General features: G+C 41.7%; 1 protein-coding gene across 10 annotated transcripts in view; it reads right to left on the bottom strand.

Moving 5' to 3' along the window:
- Positions 1-19,705, bottom strand: part of LOC125458468 (atos homolog protein B) — a 203,212-nt gene that overhangs the window by 80,718 nt on the left and 102,789 nt on the right. Inside the window, exon 1 of one of the 10 annotated variants that reach the window (XM_048543769.2) lies at positions 8,054-8,187. The exons of the other annotated variants lie outside the window; for them this stretch is intronic. The gene's annotated coding sequence lies outside the window, so the exon portion shown is untranslated. Of the gene's footprint in view, positions 1-8,053; positions 8,188-19,705 lie in introns of those variants that run through there. 10 annotated transcript variants of the gene reach the window in all.

Here is a 19,705-nt window from a genome sequence, read left to right as displayed (position 1 = left end):
TTATCCAATGGCGAATAAAATACCTCTGACATCTGTCCTATGTCTTTCACCCCTCAATTTAAAGCTATGTCCCCTCGTGCTCGCCGTCACCATCCTAGGAAAAAGGCTCTCCCTATCTACCCCTCTGATTATTTTATATGTTTCAATTAAGTCACCTCTCAACCTCCTTCTCTCTAATGAAAACAGCCTCAAGTCCCTCAGCCTTTCCTCGTAAGACCTTCCCTCCAGACCAGACAACATCCTAGTAAATCTCCTCTGCACCCTTTCCAAAGCTTCCACATCCTTCTTATAATGCGGTGACCAGAACTGTACACAATACTCCAGGTGCGGCCGCACCAGTTTTGTACAGCTTCATCATAACCTCTTGGTTCCGCAACTCGATCCCTTTATTAATAAAAGCTAAAACACTGTACGCCTCCTTAACACCCGTCAACCTAGGTGGCAACTTTCAATGATCTGTGTACATGGACACCGAGATCTCTCTGCTCATCTACACTACCAAGAATCTTACCATTAGCCCTGTACTTTGCCTTCTAGTTACTCCTACCAAAGTGCATCACCTCACACTTGTCTCCATTAAACTCCATTTGCCACCTCTCAGCCCAGCTCTGCAGCTTATCTATGTCTCTGCAACCGACAGCATCCTTCATCACTATCCACAACTCCACCGACCTTAGTGTTGTCTGCAAATTTACTAACCCATCCTTCTACGCCCTCATCCAGGTCATTTATAAAAATGACAAACAGCAGTGGACCCAACACCGACCCTTGTGGTACACCACTTGTAACTGGTCTCCAGGATGAACATTTCCCATCAACTACCACCCTGTCTTCTTTCAGCAAGCCAATTTCTGATCCAAACTGCTGTATCTCCCACAATTCCATTCCTCTGCATTTTGTACAATAGCCTATTGTGGGGAACCTTATCGAACGCCTTGCTGAAATCCATATACACCACATCAACCGGTTTACTCTCATCTACTTGTTTGGTCACCTTCTCAAAGAACTCAATAAGGTTTGTGAGGCACGATCTTCCCTTCACAAAACCGTGCTGACTATCCCTAATCAATTTATTCTTTTCTAGACGATTATAAATCCTATCCCTTATAATCTTTTCCAACAACTGAGGTAAGGCTCACTGGTCTATAATTACCAGGGTTGTCTCTACTCCCCTTCTTGAACAGGGGAACCACATGCGCTATCCTCCAGTCGTCTGGCACGATTCCTGCAGACAATGACGAGTTAAAGATCAATGCCAAAGGCTCGGCAATCTCCTCCCTGGCTTCCCAGAGGATCCGAGGATAAATCCCATCCAGCCCAGGGGACTTATCTATCTTCACCTTCTGAAAGATTTCTAATACCTCTTCCGCGTGAACCTCAATCCCACCTACTCTAGTAGCCTGTATCTCAGTAAAAGAGGAAGAAGGCAAGCGTAAGAAAACTCATAATAAAATAGAACTATACTGGTCACAGAAGAACCCATTGTGGAACAAAGTTAGAGTGCATACCAATTGACAGTTGGACACTATGATTTTAGTTAGAGAGGACATACAACCTGGGGATCTTATGAAACAATTTATAAAGCATCAAATATCTGTAGAAACACATCTGGATGTACTACAATAGTTAGGCATGAGTCAGGACTGATAAAACAGCTTATCAGCTACTCGTGAGTTGAGCTCACAAAAACAAGCTCAGGTGAAAACAGACATTCAAGATATGCTGCAAAGCCACTTGACTGAATTTAGACAAAGCAGATAGGAATTCCCTGATGATGTTAGTTCCTAAACCAGATGGAGCAACTAGATTCTGCATATACTGACGGATTCATATACAATTCGATGGTTCACAGATGGTATTGATAAAATTGGTAGTATTTCATTCCTTTTGAAGATTGCCCAATTAAGAGGATACTGGCAAGTGCCATTATCATCAAGGGCTAAAGAAATATGTGCTAACAGGTGATCCAATTTGAGTTGAATTAAGCAATGCCCCAGAGACATGTCAGAGGCTTACAAATCAAGTCCTAGCTGAGGTCTGTTACAATGTAGTTTATTTAGCTGTTGTGGCGGCATATAATAGCATATAATGAACAAACAACATTCCAACAGGGAACATCAAGCCTGCTCCACCTTTCAATAAGAGCCTGGCTGATCCAGTTATAAGATCAGTCAATCCTGTATAACACTGATAATCTTTTAAAAAATTCATTCACATGATGTGGGGGTCACTAACTTGGTCAGTATTCACTAAGGGCATTTGTAAGTCACCCACACTACTGTGGCTCTATACTCACATGTAGGCCAGACCAGGTAAGGGTGGCAGATTTCTTTCCTTGACTTTGGTCGACCAGAGGTTATTAGTGAACCACATGTTTTTTTTCTAACAATCAACAATGGTTTCATAGTTATCAGTAGACTCTGAATTACAGACATTTTTGTTAAATTCAAATTCTACTATCTGCCGTGGTGAAATTTGAACCTGATCCCTAAAACATTAGCTGAGTTTCTGATGAACGGTCTAGCAATACCACCACTAGGCCAATGCCTCTTCTATAGGTAATTGATAATCTACCTCTACCTTAAAAGTATTTAAGCATTCTAGATCTGCTGCCTTTTAAGGAAGAGGATTCCAAAGACTCTCAACCCTCAGGAAAAAAAGAAAGGTTCCTCTTTGGTTTTAAACTATACTCCCTCGTCTCCTTTAAGAAAAAACATGCTTTCAACATCCACCTGATCAAGACCCCCAGGACCTTCTATGTTTCTACTAAATCAACTAACTCTAAATTTTGAGGATATAGGCTTAGCCTATCAAGCCTTTCTTCACAAAGCAATTGCTCATTTCGGGTACTGGTCTCAAGCCTTCTCTGAACTGAATCTAAAGCATTTATAATCTTCTATAAGTATGGTGAGCAGTACGCAGTACTCCCGATGCATTCTCATCAATGCCCTGTATTAAGTGAAGCATAATCTTTCTACTCACATTCAATTCCACTCAAAAAATCCAGAACATTCTATTTGCTTTCCTGATTACCTGCTGTACTTGCATACAAACCTTCCGTGATTCATACATGAGGACACTCATCTTTTCACATCCCACATATCTGCAGCCTTGTATGACTTAGATAATACGTTGTTTCTTTATTCTGTCAAAATGGACAATTTCACACTTGTATCTCATTTGTCAGATCTTTGCCAATTCACAGTATATTTATAGCCCTAGAGGCTCCATACGTCCTCTTCATTACTCGCTTTCCAACTTAGCTAAATCTCCTGATGACTCAAAGTTATCATATTTTTGATCCCTTCATGCAACTTACATAAATGATTTGCAAAGAGTTGAGGCCCCAACACTGGCTCATGTGATGTCACACATGGCAGCCTATGGATAGAGCATGAGACAAGTAAAAGACCTGTTTAAGCAATTAATTTGGTTGCGTTAGTAATAAATTTAGCCAAAAGCTGAATGAAGATGAATGGATTCAAGTCTTCTGTTTAGTAGTGTGTATCACATACCTTGTGATCAATCACACTTCAAGATAGCATTTCAACTTATGGGGTGAAGGAATGTAAAGACTCTTTTTATGGTTTGGAAGATGGGAACAGGACTGTTTTAGAACCAAAGGATCATGGAAATGATTACTGCACTTTTTAAAAGCAATTCATTGAAACTCATTCTAAGTGGTGCTTGCATTGTTGCTTTTGTACAACCAGTGGGGATGAAGCTGACTGTGCCTGGGCTTGCAGCAGGGAGGGTGGACAAGGCAAGATTCAGCTGGCAATAAGTAACTGACTAGTTTGGGGAGTTGTAACCAGTTATTGATGACAAAGGCCATCTGCCTGCCAAAAACAATGGTTGGCTGTGTGGCTGAATAACTTGCAATCACAAATGATATGCCCAGAAAGTATGAAGCGCACATTCTTTCACCATTGATGCAATGTCCTTTCGATAAGTGAGAGGCAGTTGTGTAACTGAATGAGGGTGTCATTGTGAGAAGATTGTCATCTGCTGCAGGTTTCCACATGCATTATTTTATAGACTGTGTATAGGCGGTCAGAATTTGAGGCCCAGAATGTTCAACTCTGAGCTCTGGACCTCAGCTCCTTTGCCACTAAGGGAACTAAGTCAAAGCTGGGACTCCCTCCCTAATGTCATTGCATGTGTACCTACACCAAGTGGGCTGCAGCAGTTCAAAATGACAGCTCACCACCACTTTCTCAAGGGCAACCAAGGATGAGCAACTAATGCTCGCCCAGCCAGCAATACCTACACTCCGGAATTAATTTTAAAAAACTGTTTGAAGACTTCTGAGCACTTTGAAGTTAAATAACTATGCAGCCAGGGGTCAGGCAAGCCCGAGGAGAAAGATAAGCAATCTCTATGCACAAACTATTGCATTATATTGCTGACGAGGCAACTGAACAATATGGAGTATGTACAGTTGGGGGCCCAGTGAGAAGACAAGAGGAATTGAATATCTCTATGCTGTTAGCATTCAGGCCAATTTATAGGATTTAATAGGAATTGCAGTCAGGACTTGGAAAATGTCCTGAAAGTTGTGGGTGTTCACAAGCCAGATGGATGTCACTAATAGGTCAGTATGGCAGAGAATGGGGTTAAAAAAATTCTGCATGTCGCTGCTGAGTGAGACAGGAGCTCAGGGAAGAACATGATTTAGTTTGCTGAAACTATTAACAAAAGCTGTGACTGTGATGAAACATTGGAGAGCAGTTTCCATAGTTCAGGGGAGCATGGACCTAGGACATGAAACATGAAATGTTTCATAATCCTTTGTGTTATTTGATGACCTAAGTCAGCAAGCAAGACTTTCCTGAGAATCTGTCCTGAATGCATTTGCTATTTAATGAGCACTGAGAGATGTTTGATCACACTGTATGATCCATTTTGAACACATTAATTCTAGAGTGCTGGATACAAGTTAGATTTCTATTTTAGACTGCATTACTGTTCCAACTTGTATAATCAAGTGTTTTTGTTTATTGAAAACCATGACATCTGTGGCTTTATTCTGTTAGCAAGACCCCTCAAAATCACTAAATAAAAACCGAAAGAATTGCAGATGCTGTAAATCAGGAACAAAAAGAGAAGTTGCTGGAAAAACTCAGCAGGTCTGGCAGCGTCTGTGAAGAAAAATCAGTTCTGTGGAAGGGTCACCAGACATTACCTCTGATATTTAACTTCACAGATGCTGCCAGACCTGCTGAGCCTTTCCAGCAACTTCTCTTCTGGCCCCTCAAACTCACTTTTTGTCCTCTGAAAATAATGGTCCCTGACCAAATCATGACAATTTGATGATCTCATCTGGGATCAAGGCACAAAGTTGATGGTCTGGTTTGGAGTCAGAACAGCTAGCAGAGGTGTTTTAATTATCTGAGGAACCCGCATTTGGATGCTCCTTTTACTCTGCACACACAGAATCCCTAGAGTCTGTATACAGGCCCTTCTGCCTAGAAGGTCCACAACAACCCTAGGAGCATCCCACCTAGACCCATAACCCTATAACCCACTTAATCAACACAGCCCTGAATACTACAGGCAATTTCGCATGGCCAATCCACCTAGCCTACACATCTTTGGACTGTGGGAGGAAACCCAAGCAGACAGGGGAGAACGTGTGACCTCCACACAGACAGGCAGTTGCCTGAGGGTGGAATTGAACCCCGGTCCCTGGCACTGAGGCAGCAGTGCTAACCCCTGACACAAGTCAGGAACTGCTGGAGTCTGTTGATGAAAAGGACTCAGTTATGCTTACCAGTCATAACTTCAAAAAAAATGTATAAGTTCCCAATCCACTGATTTCAGCAGCAAGTAGAAAGACTGAACTACCTAGTATCAGAAGAGAATATCACTACCAAGTTCAATAGTTTGCAACCCTCTCCCCGGGACTTTGTTTGGAACTTACCCGAAAAAGATAATCCAACTTACAAGGAAGACACATAAAAGATATGTCTTCCTTGACACAGTTTTTTTCAAATCTGGCATTAAAACAAGTGCAAATTACTCAAGATTAACTATTAATTATAATGATGGCAGAACCTACGATATTTGCTGTAATTACCCACTGCCCTCTCTATACATGCAATCTGATGCAGAAATCTAGCAGTTGCTGTGAATGACATTTTGCTCCTTCAGACATACTGCTGAAAGCTTTGCACCTGGAATAATTGGAAATTACTCATTTGTCCTGAACTTCAATTATTATATGTACTAAGGCCATTGTAAAAAAAAGTTACTGAAAATGGTTTAAAGAGGAGGATTTGAGGTTTTAAAATGTACAAAGTCCTAACTGCTCAACAAACCCTCAAGGTTGAAAAACTAATTTCCTAAGTGCCAAGTCTCTCACCCTCAAAACATTAGTAAATTGTAGACTTTAAAGTAAATCCTGACTAGTTTGAGGAGTTTTTATTCTGATATTTAGATTTATCCCTTCAGCCTATTTACATATGATTTTAATTTCATCCTCTGTCCAAAGATTGAGAAATAATTTATATTCTCTACTCTACCCTCAGTATGAAATATCTTGACTATTGCCTGCCCTGTTACAGGATGTCATAGATCCCCTGTAAATTAAGCCAAATTGAAACATCAGAAATCTATGCTAAAAATTGTTGTAGACAACTTCATTTTTGAGATCTCTAGCAAGCACCATTCTTTCAAACCCAAGTTAAAAATCAACAGATAATACTGCATGACATTTTTTCAGCAGGCAACATCAAAACACTCTGGGTTTTCTGAAGAAGGGTCCTGACCAAAAACGTCAACTTTCCTACTCCTCCAATGCTGCCTGTCCTGCTGCACTCCTCTAGCTCCACACTTCGTTATCTCTGACTCCAGCATCAGCAGTTCTTACTATCTCTGGGTGTAATTTGCCTACAATGCATAAGAATAGGAGAAACAAGTTGAACCAAACATTTTCTCCCCAAATTTGTTTTTTTGATTCTTTGAATCAGTAAAGAAAGACAAACTACGGTCAAGAAAATCCAAGTATTTGCTTGTTTTTTTTGGGGGCATTTAATTCAATTATACAGAAAACTTTTAAAAAGGTAAGATCAGTGTTTCGGTGTTCCTAACTCAGTTATAGGTTGTAACCAGAGTTAAGGTGCTCCTCTCATGTCGTGGAATACAAACATTATATTCAATTTAATGACAGATAGATCCATTCCCTGCATCAATAATAGTTCTAGTCCAAAGTAGATCGTCAAATTTATTGCTTATTGCTGACATTTTGTAGATCAGCAATCTGTTGGGGGGGGGGGGGGCTTGAAATCCCAATCTGGGAGAACAAAACAAAAGTGAAAGGAGATCATTTGAATTATATTGAGTCTGTTTTTCATTTGTTACCTATTTCGCTTTTATTGGCAATATTTTAGAAGTATTGCCTAGAGAAACTGCAGTACAAGGTGTTAAGTCTGACTGCATGATATGCCAGAGAGAGAACACACACACACACGTTTGTGACATGGGTAAATTTACTCAAATGTTGCATGACTGCTGGTAAAGCCCATTGCTGTCTTGGGCCCGAAAGCTAGTCCTTTGTTGAACAACAATCTCCTTATTGTTTTGCATTCAAATAGAGATAGCCTATAGGTGTCCTGTGCATGCACGAACACCTCCCATTTACACATCATTCATCCACATTAACGGGTGAGGACAGTAATTTTAAATCACATGAAAGAACTAACAATCTTGGAGTAACAGGGGAAAAAAAGCACAATTCACCTGCTCAACAATTAAACATTTGTGTGCATATGGCATGGAAGCAGTATATTGTAAAAATATAGCAACTATTTGAATCAATCATAAATTATAGACATAATGAAAATTCTTCTAAACAACTTGAATTGCATAATTACTTTGCCTTGTAGTTCTCACCTCATTAGATATGGTATGCAAACACCTTAATCCAATAGTGCTAATACATCCAACTTTTCTGCAGAACATTCTATTGCAGTGCTAACATAACTATACTGCGTTTAAGAGGCGAGTAACATAAACCTTACTAAAATATCTTTTATGGCAGACTATGACATACCTTGGAGTAGCACGTTCAGTTAATCATTGCCCTTTTGATTTTCATACTTTCCTACCCACAAAGAAGCCAAATTGACATACATTGTCTTGTTCTTGCTGTCTACAGTTTTCACTTCATTCCTACCAGCTGACTGAACGAGCTCATCCGTCAGTGCTGGCTTTTCAGCAGAGCATACAGCTGATTGGGGGATATCCTGCCTGCTACCATCGGCAATTTACACAGAAAACTCCTCTTTGTTGCCTAGCAGTGTCATGGTAGGTCACCCCAACTGAACACAAAGCTCTATTATTATTCAGGTTAAAAATCCAATGTAACCTTAACGCATGCAATTTTAAACTTGAGATTACCCATAACAAATTCAAAACAACGGAAAATACACAGAGCTGTAACAGAAGTCACCTTGAATTTACTGTATTTTAAAACGTCCTTTTTACCATTTTACCTCTAAATACTTGTCAATTTCAAAATTAAAATAGGAACATAAAATTGTGGTATAACAAAATAAATAAATAAAAGAGGAGTTCTATTTTGTTAATCTTAAAAAAAACTCTGAATTAAAGATAAATAGGTTTACCATTGGTTAAAGCGTGTAAAAATACAAATTTGCATGGTGGTGTATCAAAAATTTCAGTTTTGTAAACAGTGAAAAATGATTCGTGAAGAAATTTACATTTCTCAAAAATAACTGACAAGATATGCAGGCATCATGAGATAACAATTAACCCCCTGCTCGTTTGAAAGCAAAAACAAAGCTGGAGCATTAAATAAGTCTGTTAATGTTTCTCAGGGAGATTACTGTAAGTATTTCCAGAATTGCTTTCTTGAGCACAAAGAATGCAAAACACCTGTTTTGAAATGAATACCAACAGCCTTTAAACCTAGACTAGTAAATACAGGGTCAAATGTTTCAAACTAAAGTTGACATAAAAATTGTCAACCACAGCCTTGACAACCCTCTGTGGCAAAACATTATACAAATTCACTACCCTCAAAAAAATTCCGCCTCACAGCTACCTTAAATGTTTGTACTTTTATTCTGAAATTATGACCTCTTGTCCCAGATTTCAGGGGGAAATAACTTCTCCCAATCTACTCTGTCAAGTTCCCTAAGAATCTTCTATGATTCAACAACATCTCATTCTTCTAAACTCCAATGAGTAAACAACCAAACAACTCAACTGCTCCTCATAAGACAGTCCCTCCATACCCAGAATAAACTGAGTGAACTTTTTCTGAACTGCCTTCGATGCCAGCATATCTTTGCTTTGATAAGGGGCCCAAAATTATTCACAGTATTCCAGGTGTGGTCGATAGGTGCCTGGTAGTTTTAGCAAGATTTTTATACTCTATTCCCTTCAAACGAAAGTCCAACATTCCATTTGACTTCCCAACGATCCACTGAACTTGGCTGCTGGTTTTAAGAGATTCATACGAGTCTCCCAAATCCCTCTGTTCTACAGCTTTCCGTAGTCTTTCTCCGTTCAAATAATATTAATCTCACCCGTTCTTCCTGCCTAAATGCAAAACCTCATTTCCCCCACACTCTATTCCATCTGCCAAGCTTTTTCCCACTTGCTTAACCCGTCCACATCACTCTGCAGTCTCTGTCATCCTCATCACTTGCCTTCCTACCTAATTTTGTGTCAAAGCAAGGTTTATTTGGCCTTATTCAATCACACGATGAGAGTGTCACTGCCAAAGCCAGCATCTCAAATCGCTCTTAAAAGGGGGTGATGGTGGGCCTACTGGCTCAAATATTACAATCTGTGTGGCAAAGACAAAGACAAAGACATTCTTGGTGTATGATTAGGAAAGAAGTTGCAGATTTTGGTTCGTAAGACATAAAAGCACAAATAAGCCATATGGCTCATTGATCCATATATAGTCTTAGACTGATAGTATTTCTATCTTATGTCGAGGGAGGGATTTTTTGAGTATTTAGAATGATGTTGGGGTGGATGGGGTGGACTAGGCAGGGACCCTAGAGATGTGTTTACATGCATTTAAATGAGAGTTTAATAAAACTCCACACAGCGAGTATTTTCAGTGTCTTAGAATACAAAGAAAAAAAACGTGGACTGTTGCCTGAAAAGTAGTATCCTGTGACGGAGAACCCGACACAGAAACAGTTCCTTTTCATAAGGGCGAAACCATCTAGGTGGTTATGGTATGTGCAGGTTTTTATTAGAAATAACAGCTCCATGGCAGTAAAATGGCTTAATAGTCTTCAAAGCAGTTTTCACTGAACAGAGGGCCTGCGCAGTTTCGTGTCAGTGAGACACATTTCCAGAAAGAGAAGAATGTGAAAGAGGAGTTTAAAGAAGCCATTAACAACAGTGGTGTTTTACTACAAAGCCTTGTTAGACCACAAGACATTTAAACAAAATTTGATCTCTTAGCCTATTAAGTCTGCTCTGCCATTTGATCACAGCTGATGTATTTCTCAACCCCATTCTCCTGCCTTCTCCCTGTTACCTTTGATCCCTTTACTCATCAAAAACCTATCTTATTCTGTCTTAAATACACTCAATGATTTGGCGATATGTTCCACAGAGTCACCACCCTCTGGCTGAAGAAATGTGTCATAATCTCAATTCTGAAAAGAGTTGAACATTCACTGCAAGGGTATGCCATCAAGTCCTAGACTCTCCTCATACTGGAAACATTCTCAAGTTCATTCTATTCAGACCTCTCGGTATTCTGTAAGTTTCAATCAGATCCTCCTTCATTCTTCTTAACACCATTGAGTAGTGACCCAGAAGCCTCAACCACTCCTCTTCTGACAAGCTCTTTATTCCCAGGCTCATTCTTTTGAACTCCTTCTGGATCCCCTCCAACACTAACACATCCTTCCTTAGATATGGAGCCCATAACAGCTCAATATTCCAAATGCGCTCTGACCACATCCTGGCAACAAATAGACCCCTACTCTGGTTTTCCAGGCCTCATGAAATGATTGTTAGCACTGCACTTGCCTTTCTGCCAGCTGAACCTGCTTGTAAAATTAGAGAATCCTGAAGTACACAATTCACAGGTCCCTTTATACTTCCAATTTCTGAAGCCTTTCACAGTTTAGAAAATAGTCTATGCCTGTATTCTTCCGACCAAAGTGTGTTACCTCATACTTACCCAATTGTGTCCTGCCACTTCTTTGCACACTCTCCTCGACTGCCCAAATCATTCTACAGCATTCCCACCTCCTCACAGTCCCTCCACCTATCTATATCTCATCTGCAACTTTTTGTGACAATGCTCTCAGTTCATTTATCCAGATTGATAACATAATACGAATAGTTGTGGTCCCAACAGACCTCTGCTCAAATTTACTAGTCACCAGGTGCCATCCTGAAAAAGACCCGTTTATCCTACTCTTTGCCATCTGCTAGTCAGCCAATCCTCTTTCCATACCAGTATGTTGCCCCAAAAACATGGGTTATCATTTTATTTAGCAGCCTCCTGTGCACCATATCAAAAGGCCTCCTAGCAATCCAAATAGATCATGTCCACCAGCTCTCCTTTGTTTAACTTGCTCATTACCTCAAAAGAATTCCAACAGATATGTCAGGCATGACCTCCCCTTGAAGCCTTGAAGACTCAGCCCTATTCCACTTCGAACTTTCAAGTACCTTGCAAATTCATCCTCTATAAATGGACTCTTAAAATCTTGCCAATGGCTGAAGTCAGGCTAACCAGCCCATAGTCTGCAGTCTAAGATAACAAGGTGCGTAGCTGGATGAACACAGCAGGCCAAGCAGCATCTCAGGAGCACAAAAGCTGACATTTCGGGCCTAGGCCCTTCATCAGAGAGGGGGATGGGGTGAGGGTTCGGGAATAAATAGGGAGAGAGGGGGAGGTGGACCGAAGATGGATAGAGGAGAAGATAGGTGGAGAGGAGAGTATAGGTGGGGAGGTGGGGAGGGGATAGGTCAAGGAGGAGGGATGAGGTTGGTAGGTGGGAAATGGAGGTGCAGTTTGAGACGGGAGAAGGGGAAAGGTGAGAAGAAGAACAGGTTAGGGAGGCGGGAACGAGCTGGGCTGGTTTGGTGATGCAGTGCGGGGGCGGGGGGGGGGGGAGAAGGGATGAGCTGGGCTTGTTTTGGGATGGACTGAGGGAGGGAGAGATTTTGAAGCTTGAGAAGTCCACATTGATACCATTAGGCTGCAGGGTTCCCAAACGGAATATGAGTTGCTGTTCCTGCAACCTTCGGGTGGCATCATTGTGGCACTGCAGGAGGCTCATGTCGTCTAAGGAATGGGAGGGTGAAGTTTGCCTCCCTCCTTTCTCAATCATTTGTACAAGATTAGCAATTTCCCAGTCCTCTTGGACCCTGTCTGACCACAGCGATTCCTGAAAGATCAACCCTATTGCCTTTATAATCTCTTCAGCTATCTCTTGCATAACTCTCAGATGTAATGCATCCAGTCCAGGTTGTTTCTCCACCTTCAGACCTTTCAGCTTGGCCAGTACCTTCTCCTTACTCATGGCCATGACACTCACCTCTGCCCCTGAATCTCCAAGTTCTTCTATGCAACTCATGTCTTCCACGATGAAGACTGATGCGAAGTACTTATTGAGTTCCTCTGCCATTTCTTTGTTCCCCATTATTACTTGTCTAGCCACATTTTCCAGTAGTCCAAATATATACTCTTACATCTTAGATACCTTTCTAAAACAAAACTCTTGGAATCTTTGTTTGTTACTAGCTAGCTTATCCCCATTTTATCTTCTCTGCCCTTACTGCGTTGCTCTTTTAGTTGCCCTCTGCTGGTTTTTAAGGGCTTCCCACTAAACTTCACCATAGTGCATGCTTTTTCTTTTGTGTTTACGCTTCCTTCAACTTCCCAGTTACCCATGGTAACCTTGTGCCCATTTAGTGTGTTGTTTCTTTCTTGGGATGAATTTATGCCATGCATCCCAAGAAAGAAACACCAGAGAGACTTCTGCCACCGCTGCTCCACTATCTTCCCTGCTAGGCTTACCTTCCATTCAACTCTGGCCACATCCTCCCTCACGTCTTCGTAGCTGTCTCTACTTTAAGCTTTTAAAAGATAACATTGAATGAATCCAGAAGTTTGCCAGAAGGAAACCAAGTACAGCCATGCCAACCGAACAAGAAAAATTACAGTGGAAACCGTTCGAAGAGGGTTGACATCTCTGAACATAGAACATTACAGGCCTTTCGGCCCTCGATGTTGTGCCGACCTGTCATACCGATCTCAAGCCCATCTAACCTATGCTATTCCATGTACGTCCATATGCTTATCCAATGACGACTTAAATGTACCCAAAGTTGGCGAATCTACTACCGTTGCAGGCAAAGCGTTCCATTCCCTTACTACTCTCTGAGTAACGAAACTACCTCTGACATCTGTCCTATATCTTTCACCCCTCAATTTAAAGCTATGTCTCCTCATGCTCGCCATCACCATCCCAAGAAAAAGGCTTCCCCTAGCCAACCCTCTGATTATTTCATATGTTTCAATTAAGTCACCTTTCAACCTTCTTCTCTCTAATGAAAACAGCCTCAAGTCCCTCAGCCTTTCCTCGTAAGGCCTTCCCTCCATACCAGGCAACATCCTAGTAAATCTCCTCTGTACCCTTTCCAAAGCTTCCACATCCTTCTTATAATGCGGTGACCAGAGCTGTACACGATACTCCAAGTGCAGCCACACCAGAGTTTTGTACAGCTTCACCATAACCTCTTGGTTCTGGAACTCGATCCCTCTATTAATAAAAGCTAAAACACTATGCCTTCTTAACAGCTCTGTCAATCTGGGTGGCAACTTTCAATAATCTGTGTACATGGACACAGGAGATCTCTCTGCTCATCTACACTACTAAGAATCTTACCATTAGCCCTGTACTTTGCCTTCCGGTTACTCCTACCAAAGTGCATCACCTCACACTTGTCTGCATTAAACTCCATTTGCCACCTCTCAGCCCAGCTCTGCAGCTTATCTATGTCTCTCTGCAACCGACAGCATCCTTCGTCACTATCCACAACTCCACCGACCTTAGTGTTGTCTGCAAATTTACTAACCCATCCTTCTACACCCTTGACCAGGTCATTTATAAAAATGACAAACAGCAGTAGACCCAACACCGACCCTTGCGGTACACCACTCGTAACTGGTCTCCAGGATGAACATTTCCCATCAACTACCACCCTCTGTCTTCTTTCAGCAAGCCAATTTCCGATCCAAACTACTATGTCTCACACAATTCCATTCCTCCGCATTTTGTACAATAGCCTATTGTGGGGAACCTTATCGAACGCCTTGCTGAAATCCATATACACCACATCAACCGGTTTACTCTCATCTACTTGTTTGGTCACCTTCTCAAAGGACTCAATAAGGTTTGTGAGGCACGACCTTCCCTTCATAAAATTGTGCTGACTATCCCTAATCAATTTATTCTTTTCTAGACAATTATAAATCCTATCCCTAATAACCTTTTCCAACAACTGAGGTAAGGCTCGCTGGTCTATAATTACCAGGGTTGTCTCTACTCCCCTTCTTGAACAGGGGAACCACATTTGCTATCCTCCAGTCGTCTGGCACTATTCCTGTAGACAACGACGAGTTAAAGATCAATGCCAAAGGCTCGGCAATCTCCTCCCTGGCTTCCCAGAGGATCCGAGGATAAATCCCATCCGGCCCAGGGGACTTATCTATCTTCACCTTCTGAAGGATTCAGCGTAAAAATATTGAATCATTATTTGATATTTGTAATGAGAGTTTTGAATACTTTTTATACACCATGTAAAGTAGTTTGTTTCTTTTCTTGGGTGTAAGTTGATGCTCTTTTGTCAAAATATTTGTAGCAACATCTTGAATATGTTCTGTGGCTGACCACTACAGTAACCAAATTGCAAGGTTTCACCCAGGCATCTGACTAATATAGTATTCCTACCAGCCAGGATTATAACACTTAAATAGTTGTAGGTTTGGAAGGTTCTGTCAAAAGAAGCCTGGATAAGTTGCTGCATTGCACCTTCTATATGGTGCACATTGCTACCACTGAGTTGATTGTGGAGGTAGTGAATGTTGAAAGTGGGGAATAGAATGTCGATCAAGTAGGCTACTTTGTTCTGGAAGATGTTGAGCTTCCCGATTATTGTTGGAACTCAATCCATGCAGGCATGTGAAGAGTATGTGATCACAACAAAAACAAAAGTTGCTGGAAAAGCTCAGCAGATCTGGCAGCATCTGATTTCTTCTTCACAGAGTTAATGTTTCAGGACCCAAAACACTTTCTCTCCCCCCCCCCCACCCAGAGTTAATCAGATGCTGCCAGACCTGTTCAACTTTTCCAGCAACTTGTGTTTTGTTCCTGATTTACAACATCAACTGTTCTTTCAGATCTTACTTAGTATGCCATCACAATCCCAACTTATACCCTGTAGTTGGTAAACACAGTGTCACTGGGGAGACACAAGGAGAGTTATTTGACACAGATTTCACAGCTTCTGAACCGTTCTTGTAGTCTCAGTGCTTAAATGACTAGTCCAGTTCAATTTCTGGTCAATGGAACCCCTATGCTGTGGATAGTTCAAGATCCAGCAAGTGTAATGTCATCAAATGCAAAGGTGTTCTCTCATTAAAAAGAAAGTTATTATTTGGCACTTGTGTGGTAGGAATGATAAATTGCCATTTATCATCAGCCATCACCAACAGTTGTCCAAATCTTGCTTTATATGGACACCGACCACTTCAGCATCTGTTCTTGCAAATTATTTGAAACACTGTACAAACATGAGCAAATATCCAAATCCTACTTAGGAGACAGCGAAAGTCAATGTTGAAGCAGCTGAAGATATGTAGGCTAAAGTTACTATCCTGAGGAACTCCTGTGATATCCTGCCACTAAGACAACTGACCTTTAACAACCATAGCAATCTTTTGTGCTCATTATGGCTCCAGCCAGGGAAGATCCCCTCTCACACACCCCAACCTCAATATCTATTGATTTAGGTTTAGCCAGAGAGTTTTGATCTCACATTCTAATATACTGCCCCAATAGGATGGCCATTCATTCACACCTCATCTTTGAAGTAAGATATCTCATGTATGTTTGGGCCCATGAGATGAGAAGCTCAGAAACCCTGGTGAAACTGCATGGAGGAGCGGGAGGTGTCAGGATCTCACCGAAACAAAATCCAGGTGGGACTGAGGAAGGGTCACTGGACCCAAACCGTTATCTGTTTTCTTTCATAGACCTGTTGAGCTTTTCCAGCAACTTTTTTTGCTCCTTCAGTCTGTTCTCTAGCTTTAGCCGAGTGGTAGGAGGTATCATTAACAAAACTATCAAGCTGCACTTGCTTACCAACAGCTGACTGATAGAAGCACAGAAAATAGTTGTAGGAGCAGGCCATTCAGCCCTTTCAGCCTGGACCACCATTCAATATGATCATGGGTGATCATGCAATTTCAGTATCCCACTCCTGCTTTGCCTCCATACCTTGTGGGACTGGACAGGCTAGATGTGGGAACAACTCTCCTGATGTTGGGAAAGTTCAGGACTAGGGGTCACAATCTAAGAATAAGGGGTAAGCCATTCAAAATTGAGATGAAGAAGTTATTCATTTGAACCTGCGGAATTTTCTCCCACAGGAGGCTGGTAGAGCCAGCTCATTGGACATATTCAACAGGGAGCTGGACATGGTCATTGCTGCTAAAAAGGATCAAAAAGGTATGGAGCAAAGCAGGAGTGGGATACTGAAATTGCATGATCACCCATGATCATATTGAATGGTGGTGCAGGCTGAAAGGGCTGAATGGCCTACTCCTACAACTATTTTCTGTGTTTCTATCAGTCAGCAGTTGGTAAGCAAGTGCAGCTTGATGGTATCATTAACAAAACTTCCTACAACTCGGCTAAAGCTAGAGAACAGACTGAAGGGGCAGTAATTAAGAGGGTGGGATTTGTCCTGCTTTCTCTTGCATAACATATTTGCACAATTTTTCAGGTTGTCAAATACAGGCTAGACTTGTAACTAAACTGGAATGACTTGTACAGGAGCAGATGTTTTCAGGATCACTGTTGGGTTGTTGCCAGGGCCCATAGCTTTGGCAAAGTCTAGAGCTTTCTAATATTTCCTAATTGTGTGGCGTGAAGCACTTTGGCTGCAGACCAGCATCTGTGATGCCATAGACCTCCGGAGGAAAGCAAGATGGATCCATTTAGTCCTCTCATCTGAAGACTCTCTTAGCTGAAGACTATCGAAAATGCCTCAGCCTGGTTTGCACTGATGCGATGGGACTCTTATTGTAGAAATTTGGATATTTGTGGAGCAACCTGCTCCAGCTGGTTTTTAAGTCCCATTAATTACCAAGTATTATCGTTACTGCGTGTAGCAAAATTGCAGAGCTGAGGTCTGATCTGTTCGCTGGGGGGACCATTTAGCTCTCGATCATGTGCTACTTATTCTGTTCAGCATTTATGATCTTGTGTGTTGCAACTTTACCAGATTGATACCTGGTGATGTTCATGGCATGCCCTCCTGCATTTTTCATTAAACCAGAGCAGAATACCCAGCTTGACTGTGGTGGTACAGTGGGATGTGTTGGGCCATAAAGTTACAGATTCTGTGGCTGATAGCTCAACACTTCACAAATGCCCAGTTCTGTGCTGCTGTAGCTTTCACAAAATCTAATCTACTAATATGATAGTTAGTGGAACACAATACATGAAGACAGAACTTCGTCTCAAGAAGGACTCTGCTGAGATAACACCTACCAATATTGTCATAGCAAGATACATTCTCAGTAGGTCAATAAGACAGGAGAAGGTCAAGTAGGTTTTTCACCACTGGTTTCCTCACCAACTACCACAGGTCCGGTCTAGCATCCATGTTCTTTAAGAGTCAGCCAGCCTGGTCAGTAGTGGTGCTGATAATTACTGGTAAAAGGACTTTGAAGCCTTCTCCCAAACAGAGTTTGCTCTGTGCTCCTGCCACCACCAGTGTTTCTTTCAAATGATGTTTAACATGAAGGAGGACTGATTAATCAGCTGAAGAATCCTGGCAGTTCATAATCATCAGGAGGATTCTTTAGCCAGGTTGGATTTGATTCCATGACCATTCATGCGGTCTGGTGTCAACGTTAAGGATGCCCAGAGCAATTCTCTCCAGACTTGTGTAGCACTATGCCATCACCTCTGGTCAATCTGTCCATCACGAGGGACAGAACATATCCAGGGATGGAGATAGTGGTGTAAGGGACATAACTGTAAAATCATACCTTACAGACAATAAGTATGTCTGGATGTTGCTTGACTAATCAATGGGACACAGCTCCAAATTTTGGCACAAACTCCTGGATGTTGGAGTGGAGGGCATGACGGATGACGGGGCATATTGGGCATTTGGCGTTTCTAGTGCCATAGCCATTTCCAGATGATCTGGCCAGTTTTATTCGTTTTTTGACTTGTTTTGCCCTTGCCCTTGCCCGAGGATGATGACGTCAGCTTGTACGAGGGGGCATAGCTACAAATTGAGGGGCAATAGATTTAAGACAGATGTCAGAGGCAGGTTCTTTACTCAGAGTGGTAAGGGCATGGAACGCCCTGCCTGCCAGTGTAGTTAACTCAGCAACATTAGGGGCATTTAAACAGTCCTTGGATAAGCATATGGATAATGATGGGATAGTGTAGGGGGAGGGGCTTAGATTAGTTCACAGATCAGCGCAACATCGAGGGCCGAAGGGCCTGTTCTGTGCTGTATTGTTCTATGTTATTTAATACAACTGATTGCCTGCTGAAATAGCCAGCTAAACCAATTAAGAGACAGTCATAACAAGATGTGGAGATTTTCTGAAAAAAGGTCCAGACCCGTAGTTTCATGAGCACTATTAACTAAAAACTTGCTCTATCACCATTTTTTAGATTAATTCAATTACAATGTAAATCACCTGATGTGGGTTTTAATCTCTTCCTCGGAACACACTATTGCCCTCTTAACTACGACCAAAAAACCTGTCCATTCACATCTCCCCAGATTATAATAAATACACTGGCTTCACTACTTCCCTGCTTCTTAGAATGGCTGAACCATCATGTAGCACTGGACTTGATGATGCATGTAATCCCAAAATGATCCACTGCTCCATCAGTATGTAGAAACACATTAGTCTGAAGACAACATGCACTTTGGCATTTTACGTGTAGTCCTCTTGGACTGCCTGCAAGTCAAACATCATCCATTTGGGTAAAGAGCCTTTTTGCTTTCTAATTGACGTAGGAAAGCAGTGTCACATGATGTGTTGGAGATAATGGGAACTGCAGATGCTGGAGAATTCCAAGATAATAAAATGTGAGGCTGGATGAACACAGCAGGCCAAGCAGCATCTCAGGAGCACAAAAGCTGACGTTTCGGGCCTAGACCCTTCATCAACACATCACATGATGTGTTGGCTTGCTTATGAAGTGCAGGCACAAGTGATGTGATTAAATCTCCAGGAAAACATTTAATCGTTTAGCATTTGTAATGAAAAAGTCATGCAACAAAATTTTCTGGACTATGTCCAAAAGGAGTTGGCAAAGTTATCCCATAGATTTTTAAAAAGCCTTATCAGCAATGGATATGTTGGCTACAAAAAAGGTCGTGTTAACTCCTTTGGAGCCATCCAGGGGCTAGTGGGTGGACAGAT

Source organism: Stegostoma tigrinum, chromosome 1 (assembly GCF_030684315.1).
Source record: "Stegostoma tigrinum isolate sSteTig4 chromosome 1, sSteTig4.hap1, whole genome shotgun sequence".
Taxonomy (NCBI): domain Eukaryota; kingdom Metazoa; phylum Chordata; class Chondrichthyes; order Orectolobiformes; family Stegostomatidae; genus Stegostoma; species Stegostoma tigrinum.
Note: the sequence above shows the minus strand (reverse complement) of the source record. Positions and strands in the feature narration are given on the sequence as shown.